This window comes from Balaenoptera borealis, assembly GCF_965194805.1.
Source record: "Balaenoptera borealis genome assembly, chromosome: 17".
NCBI classification, from domain to species: domain Eukaryota; kingdom Metazoa; phylum Chordata; class Mammalia; order Artiodactyla; family Balaenopteridae; genus Balaenoptera; species Balaenoptera borealis.
Window position 1 is genome coordinate 12,006,033 of NC_138876.1, and position 16,494 is coordinate 12,022,526.

General features: G+C 38.5%; 1 long non-coding RNA gene across 1 annotated transcript in view; it reads right to left on the reverse strand.

Annotated features, from left to right (window-relative positions):
* Positions 1-16,494, reverse strand: part of LOC309614574 — a 426,058-nt gene that overhangs the window by 67,172 nt on the left and 342,392 nt on the right. The window contains exons 7-8 of the long non-coding RNA XR_014236283.1: positions 5,305-5,580; positions 1,508-1,634 (exon numbers count right to left, since the gene is read on the reverse strand). This is a non-coding gene — a long non-coding RNA (uncharacterized lncRNA). The remainder of the gene's footprint in view (positions 1-1,507; positions 1,635-5,304; positions 5,581-16,494) is intronic.

Sequence of the window (16,494 nt, forward strand, 5' to 3'; positions counted from 1 at the left end):
GCAATTTCTTCAGTTTCACTTCAGTTTATTTTTCTTTAGTTACAATCAAGTGTAATTACGTAACGTTTTTATTTTAAAAAGCATTATGATCTCTAATTAGTTAGCTAGCTTTTTATCTACCTAACTAGCCTTCCATTCTTCCAACCCATCCGTATATGCACAGGGATGTTTGGAATGATGTCCACCAGAGTTAATGTTGGTTATTTCTTGCTGGTGGAATTTTGAAGTGATTTGCTGATTTCTTCTTCATACTTAAAAAAAATATTCTTTAAAATTATTTTATTATGAGCATTTATCATTTAATAAGAAATAAAGTTGTGATGTTTTAAAATACATATGTTGGGAATTCCCTGGCAGTCCAGTGGTTAGGACTCTGTGTTTCCACTTCAGGGGCACGGGTTCGATCCCTGGTCAGGGAACTAAGATCCTGCATGCTGCACGGTGCAGCCAAAAAATATTATAATAATAAAATAAATATGTTTACTTAAGTCTTATATAGTAATAAATCAATATTTGATGGTATTCTGAAATCAGAATTATTACTCAAGAGTAATTGATGTATTGAGGGTTTGCTATATGCTAAGCACACTGTAAACAGGCCTCATATAGACAATGCTATTTTTTTTAAACCTCATAACTTCAAGAGCATGTTCCCATTTTAAAGATGAGGAAACTAAATCTCATATATGTTAAGTGATGACATCACTCACTTCCAATCAGCTGAGAAGGAGCTCAAATCCATGTTCTTAATTTCAAGTCCATTCATTCCTTTATCAATTTTGTACAGAGGCCCCACTCTGTCCCACATATTATATATGCTCCACTATGGCACAATTCCTAGACTTCTTCCTGAGGACAAAGTTAAGCATTTCCTCTTTAGACAGTTAAAGAAAAGTGTATAAGAAAGATTTTACAAAAGAAAGATTCAGAGACCCTGATTCATAAACCATCCTGAAATGGTACCCTCTATTTAGCTTGCCTTTTATCTTCTCTTTGGAGATGATATCGTGACTGATTTTACATATACCTTGCAGATTTATTTTATTTAAAATATAAAATATACTGAAATTGGGACCAGGGTGTTTGTGTATGATTCTTTCAGGTGCACTTGGATGCCTTGCGTACTTTCTGTATGTGGCTATATTTCACAATTAAAAAATAAAAAAGAATTTTACAGACTGTTAGCAAGGTTTATCAGCTTGTTTCACTCAATAAATTAAATTTTGATCTGTGATAAATAGTAAAACATAGATGATCAACCATATTTAGATAAATGTCTATAGGATTGTGTATTATTTACCTATTGCAATGTATGCAAAATACCCCCCAAATTACTACTTTAAGCCAGCAAACATTTGTTTATCCCACAGCCGCTGGGTCAGGACACCAAGGACAGCTTAGCTGGCTGCCTCTGGCTCACTCTTTCTCACACACAAAGCCAGAATCAGTGTGTTGATGGGGCAGCCATCATCAAGCTCAACAGGAGAGGAGTTGCTTCCAAACTCACCCATCTGGCTATTGGCAGGTCTCAGGTCTTTGCCGGCTATGGATCAGAGCCATCAGTTACTTAACCACATGGATTTCTCGATAGGTCTGCTCACAATACACAGTTTGCTTCTCCCCAAATGAGCCATCTCAGAGAGAAAAAGAAAAGGAGACTCAATATGAAAGCTGCCGTCTTTTTATAACCTCATCTCAGAAGTTATGTTCAATTGCTTCTGCTTTATTCTATTCATTAGAAGTGAGTTACTAAATCTAGCCCTCACTCAACGGCAGGGGAGTACACAAGGGAGTGAATAGCTGGAGGTGGGGGTCAAGCTAGAGGCTGCTTACCATAGGCAGAGACAAAAAAGCCAGGTACCAAAATGGTAGCAGTAGCTGCCTCTAGTAGTGGATCGGAACTATGGGTGTTGTTAATATTAATTTTATTGTTTGTCTTCTTTTCTAAATTATCAATGGTGCAGAGGTAGAAATGGTTGAAAGCATGGGCTCTGTATTTAAATTCTGCTTCTGCCATTCACCACCTGGATAAGACAGAGCCTTACTAAGACTCAGTTTCCCCCGTGCCTACTTCTCATGTTCTTGTGCAGATCAACGTAATCTGTCTGAAAAGCACTCACAAGTAGCACATTTTAAGAGCTCATTAAACGTGGGCATTTATCACTGATGAGTGTATATAATTTTTGAAATATGAAGAAGAAGGTGGGTAGAAGTGATAATAATACAAAAAATTATTATCCCATTTATGCTTACACTTATTTTCATTAGCAGGGGAGGGATACGAACACATAAAACACAGGAAAAGCGAGAGCAAATAATATAAGCAAATGCTAAATTATGTAGATTGAACCACAAGTGAAGTCATTAAAAATAAAGGGAAAATGGAAGATGGAGCAATTGTGAAGAGGAATGCATTTCAGAAGAGGCAGGGCAGGCTGTGGAGAGGCTGATGGGCAGGATTAGAGGATCTGAAATTCTGGTCAGTTCCTCATTTACTGAGTGCCTCCTCCATGCCAGCCACTGAAGATGCAGCGCTGAATAAGGCAGAATGTCTTCAGAAAACTCACAGTCTAGAAGGCAAAGACATCAATCAGAAATCTTTTCAAAGTATTTGGTGACTTCAGAAATAGAAATAAACATTTAATCAATAGCTATTTATTGAGCAACTACTATGTGCAGGCATTATAGGAGATACCAAAACCCACTGCCCCCAAAGAGCTCATTGCATAGTTCAGGAGATGGACAATTAAACAGGCAATCTCAAGGCAATGTAACAAATGCTGAAATGAGTATAGCATCCTTTTTTAAAGAGATTACATGAGATGGAAGAGCAGAGGAGTGGTTTAGGGAGTCAAGGAAGATCACATATAAGCTGAGACTATGTTAGCCAAGCCAAGGGTTTAAAGAGAGAGTTCTAATTGAAGGAACATCCTAAGCGCAGGGTTCTGAGACAGCGCAGAGAAAGATGACATAACTGGGAGACAACAGGCTGGCGGGCTTAGGCAGGTTAATCAAGGCCAGATTATGGAGTATTCAAAACTGCAGACAACAGAAAATAGAGTGCACGCTTAAAATTTGCAGAGAGCAATGACATCGTGGAGGCTCTATTTAAGGAGGAACTTGTGTTTCCCTCAGAGGAAGTGTGGATAAGTGGTGAGCTCAGCGTCTGGAGAGGAGGTGACCTTGACCTCAGAGGTTCATTTCACCTGGAGTCTTCCTCTCAGGATGACTCCCTTAAATTCCGATGACAACTGATCTGGAAGTCCATTGTAACTCCTTCTAAGCTCTGCAGAACCACATGATGCTTGAAGAAACAACTAGTCTCACGTGTCACAGACAGTGCCACAAAGAATGACAGAGAAGAGAGAGCTTTCAAAACAAATAAAAACACACCAGGACTCAATTGGGGTCTTCGTGGAAGGCATATTCAATGGGGGACGTGCCTGCAAAAGCAGAAGCGAGCCAGAAACAGGATGGGAGAAGTTCTTAGTCCCCACCATAGTGGGACAACCATCTGATTTTACTGTTCTGGAGGAGGGTGACTTTGGGCTAATCCCCTCATCTTTTTGACCCAAGTTTCATATCTGTAAAAGATAATCACCTCTATTTCAAAGGACTGCTGGAGGGATAAAATGAGATTATCTCTATGAAAGAACGAAGAACAATCCAACGGTAAGGTAATTTTACTATTATTTTTAGATAGGGAAGAAAGTATAATTCTTAATGCTAGGACTCTGGAGTTTAAGCTTGGGTTCAAATCCCAGTCTTGCAATTACTAACTGTATGATCTTAGGCAAGTTCCTTAACTTCTCTGGGTCTCCAGTTGTTTGCTCATAAAATGGAGAAAATAATAGTAGCCACTTCCTAGGCGTTTTAAGAGGCATAAATGATTAATTCATGTAAAATGCCAAAACAATGTAGATGTATAATGAACTCTCAATAAATATCAGCTAGTAATAGCAGTAGTAGTTGTTGTTATTGTTGCTGTAATAGTAGCGCCAGTTGTAACAGTGTTAGTAGCAGTAGTATTTTTGGATTCTATGACCCTGATTTTTATGATACAGATGGGAATAGAAAAATAAGATATTAATGCAAATGAGATTTAATTAGCACCTCAACGTAAGTTCATGTATTTTGTGTTTTTCAAACCTAATAGCAAGGCTGCAGCATTATTTCCAGATTAAATTTGAGGAAATAGACTTGAAGAAGTTACATTAATTTCTTATGATCACACACCCAGAAAAGGCTATGCAAGGAGTTGGCCTCAATTTTCCTGATGCTAAATTCAGTGTTCTTTCTGATAAGCTGATCTGTCTCTCTGTGCTAGGTATGGCATGCTTTAAAAACAATAATTCTGAGGCATCTCAGCAGGAATTTCCTTTAGGTTGAGCTAAAATCAAACTCTATGGTATTAGCAAGTCTTGCTGTTCTTTTTAAAAAGCTTTTGTCTTTTCTGGTATTGTCTTCCAGCTTTCTCCTCTAAGAAGAAATTTTCAATTAACCATTAGCTTATGTCACAAACATTTGTTCTTAAATGCACATTCATTCTTGTAAGTGATTAAGGATGATGGGTATAGAAATATATAAGTACATAAATGACAAGCCAACCATGTATATATGGTAATTTAATTTTGAGATGACTGCCATGTTTATGCACTTCTATCAGGTCGCCTGCTTTTGATGAATGTGCAATTTCTTTCCCACAATTTTATCACTGCCAGTATTTAAGTAAATATTCTAAGTGCAGGACTAGAGAAAACCGTCTATGCCATCCAGATAACTTGCAGCTGGGAAAAATAAGCAATGGGGTTCTGTTTCGATTCTAAGTCTGGTAAGTTGTTTTTCCCCACTTTACTAATGTTGTGTGTTTAGCGGGTGTCCAGTGATTTGGAACGTGCCACTACTCTATGACCACCCTGAACGCACCTGATCTCATCTGGAATGTGCCACTGAGTGAAATAGCATTGATCTCAGATGGGAGTATAAGATTTAGGATGAAGTTCAATCATTTGTCTGAAAATTCCCGAGAATATTTCAGACATTATCACAGATTACGGAATTTTAGAGTTACTTAAGTAGACAGAGAGGGTACAAAATCTAGCTAAGTGAGATTAACCATGGATAAAAGAAGAGGAAGCACACTCCAGAGAGCAGGAACTGGATGAAAAAAATAGGATGGTTCTGTACAGGAACCCATAGGAAGTTTGGTGTTGCTGAAGACAAAATGGCAGAGATGAGGCAGCGGTGGGCAAATGTCAGGTGGTAGAGGGTCCTGAATGCTACACAAAGGGAGGTGGACTTTACCCTGAGGCCACGGAAGGTTTTAGGGAAGAAGTGGCGCAGCCCATGTGCATTTCAGGTCAATCACACCAGTGGAAATATGAAGAGGATTTGGCAGGATGGCGTCATGTCAACAGCAGGCTGGAACTCCCAGCATTCCTTGCTCTTCACTCACAGTTGAATGTGTTCTGAAGCTTTCTGAGCACCACTCTCCTCCCTCCACAGCAAGGAGGCTTGGAGAGTGATTCCGGGAAGTCAAGAACATTCGGGGTTGTCAAAGTCAAAACTGAAAAACCATTCCTGACCAAGAGCAAAGTTGAAATGTCATTAGGCTTCCTAGAGGCCAATGCTGAGGGATGGGAGCCCTTCAGATATAGTGTGAAACCAGAATTGAGGCTCTGGGTGGCCATTCACTCTCCTAGTGCTTTGTTGCATCCTTCAGGGTGTTGGCTGGAGCTGAGCTACTGCACAACCGTGGGTTTTGCAAACCTGAGCTCCTAAGTTTCTTTTCTCAAGCTGCCTCTTCTCTGTACCTCATGCTGCAACTTCACCCTTCTATGAACCTCTGACATCTCAGGGTTTGAAGTAAAACTGAAAGTTCCAAAAGGACCACAAGAGACCTTTCCTCCCCAAACTTCTCCTGCCCAAGTATACCCTTTCCTTTTTACTGCATGTCTATTTCACAGATGTTGGGTTTACTCTGGGTCTGAACTTGGTAATGAAAGGATGCGATGCTTGGAGTCCAGGCACTTGGTTTTGATTCTGGTTCTGCAGCTTTCTGACCACCTGAACTGCCAATCCATTTAACACATTGAGTCCCAACTTTTCCATCTGCAAAATAGGAAATTAACTAGATGATGCCTGAGGGAGCTTTGAGCTCTAATATTCTGTGATTGTAAGAACATCCTGTTACCCAGCATTGTCCTGGATGCTGAGGAAAAATAAAATGAAACAAGCCCCAAGCCCACGATCACCTTCATAATATAGCCATGACACAGATAATAGGAAGATATGCAAATGATGTTGTAGGCAAATGCTTATGACATGGAAAATTCTTCAGCTCTATTGTCAAGTGAGAAAAAAGGCTACAAGGAAGTACAGTGTGATCTCATTTTTGTAAAAGAAGTAAATACATAGAAAAAAATACCCAAAAGGTGATCTCACAGTCATCTCTGGTCATGAAATTTTCTGTGTTTTTGCTCTTGTTTATTTTTATTTTGTGATTTTTTTTACAAAGAAGGTACATTATTTTTGCAATAATAAAATAAATCTTATAAAATAATAGGAGTATTCTCTGGAGAATCATGGATCTATTGACCATTCTTATGAGGAATTAATGAAGACTTTCCAGATGGCATGACATTTATTCTAGAATGTGATGGTAAAATAAGAGTAATTCATTTCTCAGCAACCCCTCCATCCATCCATTGTCCCTTTCTTTTCTCCTTAATACATGATATGATTTCTCATGAATAAGCATTGACCTCCCCTTCTAAAGTATACACTACTTGAAAGCAAAAGACAATTCTCCTGGTTCTCCAGTATCCTCTCTGGATAAATACCAAGCATTTGTCCCCCAGAATATACAGAGTAAATAAACTTGCACTTAAGATGCGGATTTTGTTGAAGGCAGAGATGTTGATTTATACTCTGCTCATGCTCGTGCAAAAATCCTCCATCTCTGGTTTCTCAGTGGTTGGTGCACCAGTTTCCCGAATCTAAGGTCATGAGTTTACTTCCTGCATCACTTAGCTTCACTGTCTTCTTCTGTGGCTTGGACCAAAATCCCAACAACATGTGGCAGTCACTGCACTGGGAAAGCTGAGTAGAGACAGAAAAATAAACCAGCAAAGTACAAGAGACTTAAGATGTGAATGGATGGTTCTATCCTATGAGGTATCATGGAGTTATTGGGGTAGAGCAGAGGTAGAAGGAATGGAAGGAAGAGAAATTAAGGAAACCCCACTTCTTAGACCTAGGCTAAAACAAGGTGAAATCAATCTTGGGAAAAGAGCAGTTGTCTGCTGCACTGCATCTCTTTAAATACCGTCTATCTACATGCCAGCAATGCCCAAATTTATGTCTCTAGCCCAGACCCAGCTCCCAAACTCCAGATTAAAATTCAGCTCTCTACTTGATATGTCCACTTGGATACCAAACCAACCTCTCAAACTCAACATGTCCTAAACCAAATTCCTGATCTTTCCTATCCAAGCTTTGGCTATTTGCTGCTTCCCCATCTCAGAAGATGGCAATCAGCTCTCCAGTTGCTTAGGTGAAAATCTAGGAATAACATACAGATGGCCAAAAAGCACATGAAAAGATGCTCAACATCACTAATTATTAGAGAAATGCAAATCAAAAATACAATGAGGTATCAGCTCACACCAGTCAGAATGACCATCATCAAAAGTCTACAAACAATAAATGCTGGGGAGGGTGTGGAGAAAACCCTCCTACACTGTCGGTCGGAATGTAAATTGATACAGCCACTATGGAGAACATTATGGAGGTTCCTTAAAAAACTAAAAATAGAGTCACCATATGAACTAGCAACCCCACTCCTGGGCATATATCCGGAGAAAAACCATAATTCAAAAAACACATGCACCCCAATGTTCATTGCAGCACTATTTACAATAGCTAGGACATGGAAGCAACCTAAATGTCCATTGACAGAGGAATGGATAAAGAGGATGTGGTACGTATATACAATGGAATATTACTCAGCCATAAAAAAGAAGGAAATAATACCATTCGCAGCAACATGGATGGACCTAGAGATTGTCATACTGAGTGAAGTAAGTCAGACAGAGAAAGACAAAAATCATATGATATTGTTTATATGTGAAATCTAAAAAAAGAAAAAAAATGGTACAGATGAACTTATTCGCAAAACAGAAATAGAGTCAGAGATGTAGAAAACAAACTTGTGGTTACCAGGAGGGACAGTGGGGGGGAGGGATAAATTAGGAGATTGGGATTGACACATAAACACTACTATATAAAAAATAGATAACTGGTAAGGACCTACTGTATAGCACAGGGAACTCTTCTCAATACTCCATAATGACCTACATGGGAAAAGAATCTTTAAAAAAGTGGATATATGTATATGTATAACTGATTCACTTTGCTGTACACCTGAAACTAACACAACATTGTAAATCAAGTATACTCCAATAAAAAAATTTTTAAATAAATAAAATAAAATCCAGGAATAAGAATTATCTGTGCTGTCTCTCATACCCCCATTTATCAGGAAATACTCTTGGCTCTATATTCAGAAAATATTAAAATTCAGCCATTTCTCACCAACCCACCACTACCACTCTGGTCCAAGCCACCATTATCTTTCACCTGCATTACTGTAATAACCTCCTGACTTTTCCCCTCCTGCCTTAACCCCCTACGGTCTATTCTAAGCACAGCAGCCAAAGTGATCCTCTTAAGACACACGTTATTTTATGCCTTTTATGCCCTGCTCTAAATATTGCACTGGCTCTCCATTTCACTCAAATAAAAGTCAAAGTGTTTTGCAGACAATGGGTCTGCAGACCCGATGTGATATGGCTCCCATTAGTTCTCTTGCCTCATTTCAACCACTCAGCTTTTACCACATGGCTCTCCTTCCCACTCCTACACAATTACCCACTGCTTACTATTCCTGGTTGTTTGTGTACATCTTATCTAACTGTTGAGTAATAGGAATAGCTAATCTTTGAAATCTCATATTTGCATAGCAGTTAACAAATTACTTCCATATATAATATTTCATTAAATCCTCACAATAGTGTTGTAAACTAAGTGTTCCTTTTCCCTTTTTACAGGTAATCAATTTGAGGCTCAGAGAGGCTAAGCAACTCACCAAGCTACACATGGTTAGTAATTGGTACACTTGTATTCAAATATAGGTCTGTTTGACCCTAATCGGTGAAAAGAAGACTTAAAGTTGATTGATTCCTCTTAGATTAAGGTCCTTTACTTAATAATTTTATTTAATCTCCTTAATCTATCATCTTCTGTCCTTCCATTAGGTCCTACTCCGTTATGCAAGGTGTCTTGTACGTAGCAAATGATCATAAAATGTTGATAAGTATCATTGTCGTCCTCCTCCTCCTCCTCCTCCTCATCCTCACATTACAAACTCTATCTTTTGAGTCCTTGCTTCAGTCTTCATGGGTCATGTTCTTTTTATTTCTTCATTCATGCACTAAAGAAAGAGACTTGTGGGCAGCAAGGATGGATAAATTCGGTAGGTAATAATTGTCTGTGTTTCTTTTTCTTCTTTCTGAAAATTGCTACCTCTTTGTTCCCACTGTCTGTCACCATTCCCAAAGAGACGCTTGGTTCATCGAGTTCCTATCTAATTCCCTTCCCACCAGCAATGCAGTTATTCAACTTGCCAATTGTCTGTTTCCAAGTGACCTCACAGTTCCCATTTGTAAAAGTCAATATGGTCTAACTCATCATTATTCCCTAAATGGTTCACTTATATCCTGGGATATAATTCCTTTTCTTCCTTTTCAGAAAGTGTTCAAAGCTTGTTCAGTTATCTAGTCAACAAGTATTTGTTTAGCAACTAACATAGCCCAACCTCTGATTTAGGAATCGGGAATAGACAAAGAGATAGGACCTTGGCCTTCTGATGGTATAACAATGGACAAAGATAGGAACTGAGGTAATTTTAATCTGTACCTAGGATATAAATATCTGAGATTTACCTAGGAGATCAATCAATCTCCACTTTACAGATTTTAAAACTGAATCCCAATTTTTTAAAACAGTTTTCAGTTTTGTATACTAATTATTTTTATCCCAACAGGCTTTAAGTTTTTAAAAGATCATGTACCCATTTTTTAAAATACTATTTTTAAGTGATTTTGATGGTTCACAGTTTTCTTAATTGAAGATGCCAGTTAAGGCTTCTAATTAGCATGAGGCTGTGTTGCTACACTAAATTGATTTCATTCCAGCAAAATTAGAAAAACCTGACATTTTGCTGAGCCTGTGCATTACTAATAAGTTTAAATATATTTTTTCTATTATAATCGCCACAATTTGTGTGTGTGTGGATTCCTGGGGATTCAGGGAGAATAGTTTAAGAAAATCTGCTAAGATAGGAGAATAATGATGCCAACATCAAGACCAGGGCCCTAAGTCTTGTTGTCTACCCATATTTCTCCATTTATCATTCATTCAACAACCATTCCTTGAGCCCCAGCTGTGCTCTGATTTCTCTGATATGTACTGTGATACAAAGAGCTACAGAAGCTCTCAGATAAGAAGGAGGCTGAGAATTGTAGGCTTGTGAGCAGTGAACCCTTCAAAGAAGTCAGACTAAGTGGAGGAATAGTGAACAGAAGTTTGGAAGAACTATGAAGGGACCTGGTTTTAAGAATTTAACTCTATTTCTGCTTTGTTTCAGACCTTTTCTCTTTTGTTGTGTTTCTCCTTTTAATTATTGTTCAAAATTCTTTATACCAGCATGCCATAGTTTATATTCAACTTGCCCCCATCATTAGATATTTGAAATTTTTACACTGTTAAAAATAATATGTATGGCCTTCATTTAGTCCATAAACACTTACTGAGCATCTACTAAGTGTATGACACAATTCTCCCATATGGGGTTAGGAAGTTGATTCAGGCAGACATTCTGCTTGCAATAAGTTTTCAGCCTAGTAGAATATAGCTAGATCATTAGGTAGATATACTCATGCCATAAGAGGAATTGCACGAGTGCTGTAAGACATGCCCAGTTACACTTCTAGAACAAATGGTTCTATAATTCAGGGTTAGTGAATTATAAAAGACAGGAAGATTAAATTAGAATAGTTAGGGCAAATCATGCAATGTCTTGAGCTCCAAGTTAGAGAGCCTGTGCTACTTTTAGAGATCAGTGGGTTACCATCCATTAAGGCATCATAGAATAATGAATGGTTAAAAGAGCACAGATCCAACAATAAAACGTTTAAATAAATCATGATATGTACAAATAAAGGAACACCTTGAAGCCATTAACATAAGTGGTAGAAGAATAACTAGTGGCTTGAAAAGGATTTATCATACTATCTGCATAGAAAAGTCAAATTATAAAGCAATATATCCAGTATGATCCCAATTTTGTATCAGAAACAAAATATAGAAAAAAGCTGGAAAGACAAGCTCAGCAATTTCTTCCTGGTTATTTCAGAGTATAGGGATTATGAGGGATTTCATTTTCTTCTCTGTATTTTGCTTTCTTTTTTCCATTTTTTCAACTGAGCACTTAATACACCCCTAATTGTTCAGTATTTGGATTGTTTCCAATTTCCATTATTGGAAGTAATGGTTTGCTGAACACCCTTGTACATAAATATTTGTATGCGTACCTGTCCATTCATGTTAAGTGGAATTTGGGATCATGAGGTATGCCCACAGGACACATGTTAGTTTGGTATTTAAATTTTTAACTTAAAAAATAAAAAATACATGGACTCTGGAGCCCGATTCCCTATGTTTGAACGTGAACGCCACTGCTTCCTAGACTGTAACCTCCAGAAAGTTACATTAGTTTTCTGTGCCTCATTTCACTCTTTTTAAAATGAGGATATTAACTATACCCTCCTCATGGGGTTGTTGGGAAGATTAGATGCATTAATTCCTATAAGGGCTTACAGCAGTGCCCGGCATATGGTGAGTGCTTAATAAACGCTAGAAATCATGGATTTTTATTGCTGATAATACAATAACAAGTTTTCTTAGTTTGTTTTTCCCTGGTGCTTTTTTTTGGGGGGGTGGGTTCATTTAATCTTTTCTATTAGGACAGTATCTCATACCTGCCAATTAATCTTCTACTCTCATAATTTCTTCCTATAACCACTTTAGAAAATGCTTTTTAAGGAAAATCCCCAGGTCACAGCATACAAACCATTTGTTTTTCTGCTCTTGATATGAAAACTTATTTTTTAAATATTCTTTCAACTATCCAAACACTAGTCACAACATATTTTGGCATGGAAGTTAGTTAGGATGTAGTTCTACAATGTCAAAATCAATTTTGAAAGAACACTGGGGTCCCTAAAGGATTTCAAGCTTCACTTTTCAAGGGAATATTACAGCTCGAATAACCATTTGTTCCCAACATTTCCCTCTGGGGCCTTACTGAGATATCAGATGAAAGCAAGAGAAGGGGTCTTTTTTAAAAAGTAGAAGACGCTCCTGCCAGAAGCAATTACTTAGCACGGAAGAACACATCCTTTAAAATTTGGGGGTTTTGTAGAGCATAATCCTATCACATAAAATGTTCTGTTAAACAAAGCCTTCCTTGCAACGTGAAGCTCCTTTAGAATCCAGACTATTCTATACAGTGGCAAAAGAAATAAGCCCTTTCCAGAATCCTTTGCACTTCCCTCCCTACATATCTGTAGCTGATAGAAAAATAATACGTATGCCTCACAGGAAGGGAGTACTGCAAACAGGATACCTGGTGTTTAGACTCGCTCTGCTGCTAATTACATAGGTGACATTGCACTAACAGTTACAATATAACTTCTCTGAATTTCAATTTTCTATCTGTAGAAATGAGGCATAGAATCAGCTGATTTCCAAGTTCCTTTTGGTCCAACATTCTAACTTGCTTTTCCTTCTTTTGTCATTTCCTTCCAGACTTGGCTCAGAATTAGGAATGCATTAAATATTACAGCAGAATTCCCCTTAGTGCTTGGAGAGTGAGGGTGAAAATTCCTAGGCTAATATTTTCTTCCTTAACACACAACCCATATTTATAAGAACCTATTAGGCGTCAGATACTGTTACGTGGTGGAGACACATTATGTGCAAAATAGAAACAGTCGAAGTCCTTTGAAGTTTACCATAGCTCAGGCAGTTAAGCAAGGGATGACAATTGAATTTGATAGGTGTTCTAACTTCGAGGATAGCCAGCTTTGAGATGCTGTGATTTTAAAGCTGGAGCAACAGGAGAGAAGATTCTAATTGTACTGATGTGTCAGTTTCTTCAGTCAACCCTCCCTGGCCCTTCTCAAAATCTTCAGTCCAGACTAAGGAGATGTTCCTCCTCAGGGCTCCCATGGCACCTGTGCTTACTGCCATCTGATCCTTTAATACATTGCTTTGAAAAGGTCTGTGGATCTGTGTCTACCCCAATAGACTGCAAGGACGTCAAGAAGTAGGATGATTTTAATTTCACTTCATTTCTCCACCTACTTTAGCACATAGCACAGTTCTTGATGCCTAGTTGGGGACCAGAAAGTGTTTGTTGACAAGAATTAAGAAGTAATCCATTTACCATTTGAGATAAGCTGTGATAGGTGGTGGGACTCAGGGTCTAATTAGAGTCTGATCAGCCCAGGACTCAAGGTCCATCTCTGGCCAACATAATACCGTCTTACATAGAAAATGTCCAAATAAAGGTAATTCTTTGATTATCTTCATTCTCATGTACAGTTTTCTTTTACTGCTCACGTATCTGTAATTACCACGTTTAAAAAGCCACCTGGGAGCATGACATTAGCAAAGCTCTATGATTTCTCTGCAAGAGGTGAATACATGTACACACAGAATAACTTGACATTTCTCTGGCTTTTTCTGTTCAATATTGGGGTCTTATCAGCAAGTGGTCCTTAACTCTCATTTCAGGGTGCATGTTTCTAATAAACTCAATAAAAGTCCAAGATTAACAAAAGTATTTTAATACAGCTCTAAAGCATTGGCACCACTGTGCTGATTGTCTAAAAGTGGACAAGCAGCATTCTGATGAAGTTCTGGGGTACCCCTGCCAGGCAACCTCTTTTGCCAGCTTGAATCAGAAGAAAAACTTTCTGAGTGTACAGCTGGCTTGTTGTCTGGGGATCTGTGGGTGAGTTATCAGCTAACACCTTTGCGTCCTCTGTTACCTGGCCCTGATCCATCTTTCCTCCTTTTATTTCTTCAGCTCCTCCTTGCTCTTGCTAAGCTGAGTCTCTTTGTTCTCTCTGAAAGCCCAGCTCTCTTCCACCTCCTTGGCTTTGCATGGAATGAACTTCTGGCATCAACACTCTTCCACTTTCTAAACCATCTTCACTTATTCAAATCTTTCTCGTTTTCAAGGTCCAAATCACATAGCAAATGCTCCAAAATGTCTTTTCTGATTGCTTCAGCTTAATATAGCCTTTCCCTCCTCTGAGCTTTATATGGAACCCTCTATTTATACATATTCTTCTTATAACTTCCTGCCTGGTGTTCTGGGAATTCATGGACTGGCCTTATCTTCCCTGCTAGCTGCAGGATCACTGAAGGATGATTCATTGCTGTATATTCCCAGCACCCAGTCCATAGCGGATGCTCCACACATTTGAGACTGTAGCGTGGATTGGTACTCCCACTCTTGGATTTCTCATTCTTCAAAATAATAGACGAAACTGGTGTTTGAAAGGAGTGAGGGAAAACTGAGAGACTTGGTGGCTATAGAGCTTCCTCAAGTTGCATCCTTTGTTCTCTCTGGTCTGCACTCAAGGTAGGCTGATTCTTGGATGGAAAGCATTCAATTCCAAGGAAACAGTGTGAAAGAAGGCAAAGAGATGTGAGGAAGCATTGACTCCTGTAAACTGTGGAGTGACTTGAATGCAGAGTCCACAGTGGAAAAGGAGATGTAACTGGAAAGGTGGAGAAATCTTCAGATGGAGAGCTGCCCAAGGATGGTAAGCATGTGTGCTTCTGAAAGATGACCCTGAATGTGGTTTGATTAAAGACTAGGAAGGGGCAGGGCAACCAGCTAAGGGAAAGTTCATTGCGATTCATTGACTATACAATTTCTTTTGATTTACCCTGGGGTGGAAGAAGAAGAAATGGTAAGCGTGGAGAGCATGCAAACACCTCTTTTACAATTAAAAAAACTTGCAAAAAACAAATGAGCTAACTGTACACAGAAGCCTTCAGAAAACCAAGGCAACACACAAATGTAAGATATGCATTTCCCCAGGCTAAGGGAAGAAGGCAGCTTCAAATTAAGCTCTGTTTCCAGGCACATCATATTTATTCATTTTATTTGCACAGTGATTTACACCTATTTTTATTTGGAACATCCATTGTTCCCCAGAAAATGAGGAGGACAAGGGTACGACAGAAGCTGGCTGAGCTAAGTAAGAGAGAGGAGCAAAGCACAGACCATTACATTCAAAAATGTACTTTAAACTAACACAACATTGTAAATCAACTATACTCCAATAAAAAAATTTTTAATGTATTTTAAAGTAAAAAAATCCAAAACATATTTTTTTCTTTTAACTCTTCATGCTCATGTGTCTTTGGGTAAATTTTGGTTCATTTCCGTCCTGGGATTAATGGCCGAATTCAAAGTAAATAACTAGTGTTCACTGAAAAAGGTATTTCCCTTCATCTTAGTTCCTTTTTTCTTCTGTTTTGGATATTCTGCTTTCTTGTGGCTGCCATTTTGAGAGTTCTAAAAATAATATGTAAAGAGAGATGCTAAGTGGAGAGAAATTCGAGGGGAGGAAGAAACTCAGAGTCGGTTACCTTGAATTGTGCCCTTCTTCCCTCTTCACTGGGCAGAGCACTTGATGAAGAGCCACAGGACCGACATTCTTGTCCAGGGTCTTTTATGAATTCTCTAAAGTCCATTTTCCTATATGATAAGTGGGATTAACAGTAATAACAGCTAACCTTTAGAACCCGTTGCTCTATAATATATCTCGGGGGCCAGCAGCTATAGTTTGTAGACCAAATCAACAAATCCAGCACACCACTTGCATAGCCAAGAGCTAAGAATGATTTTTACATTTTAAATGATGGGGGGAAATCAAAATAATAATGATGTTTTGTGACATGTGAAAATGATGTGAAATCTAATTTTGGTGTCCATAAATAAAATTGTATTAGCATACAAACATAACCATTCATTTATCTATTGTCTACAATTCGTGCCACATTGTCTTAATTCAGGCTGCTATAACAAAATACCATAGACCAGTGACTTAACAGAAATTTATTTCTCAAGGTTCTGGAGACCAGGAAGTTCAAGATCAAGGTGCTGGCAGATTCAGTGTCTGGCGAGAACCCTCTTCTAGGTTCATTAGTCTTCTTGCTGTGTCCTTACATGGTGAAGAGCAGAGAGAGATTAATTCTTTGTCTTCTTATAGGGGCACTAATTCCATCATGTGGGCCCCATACTCATGACCTCATCTAAACCTAATTACCTCCCAAAGTCCCCACCTC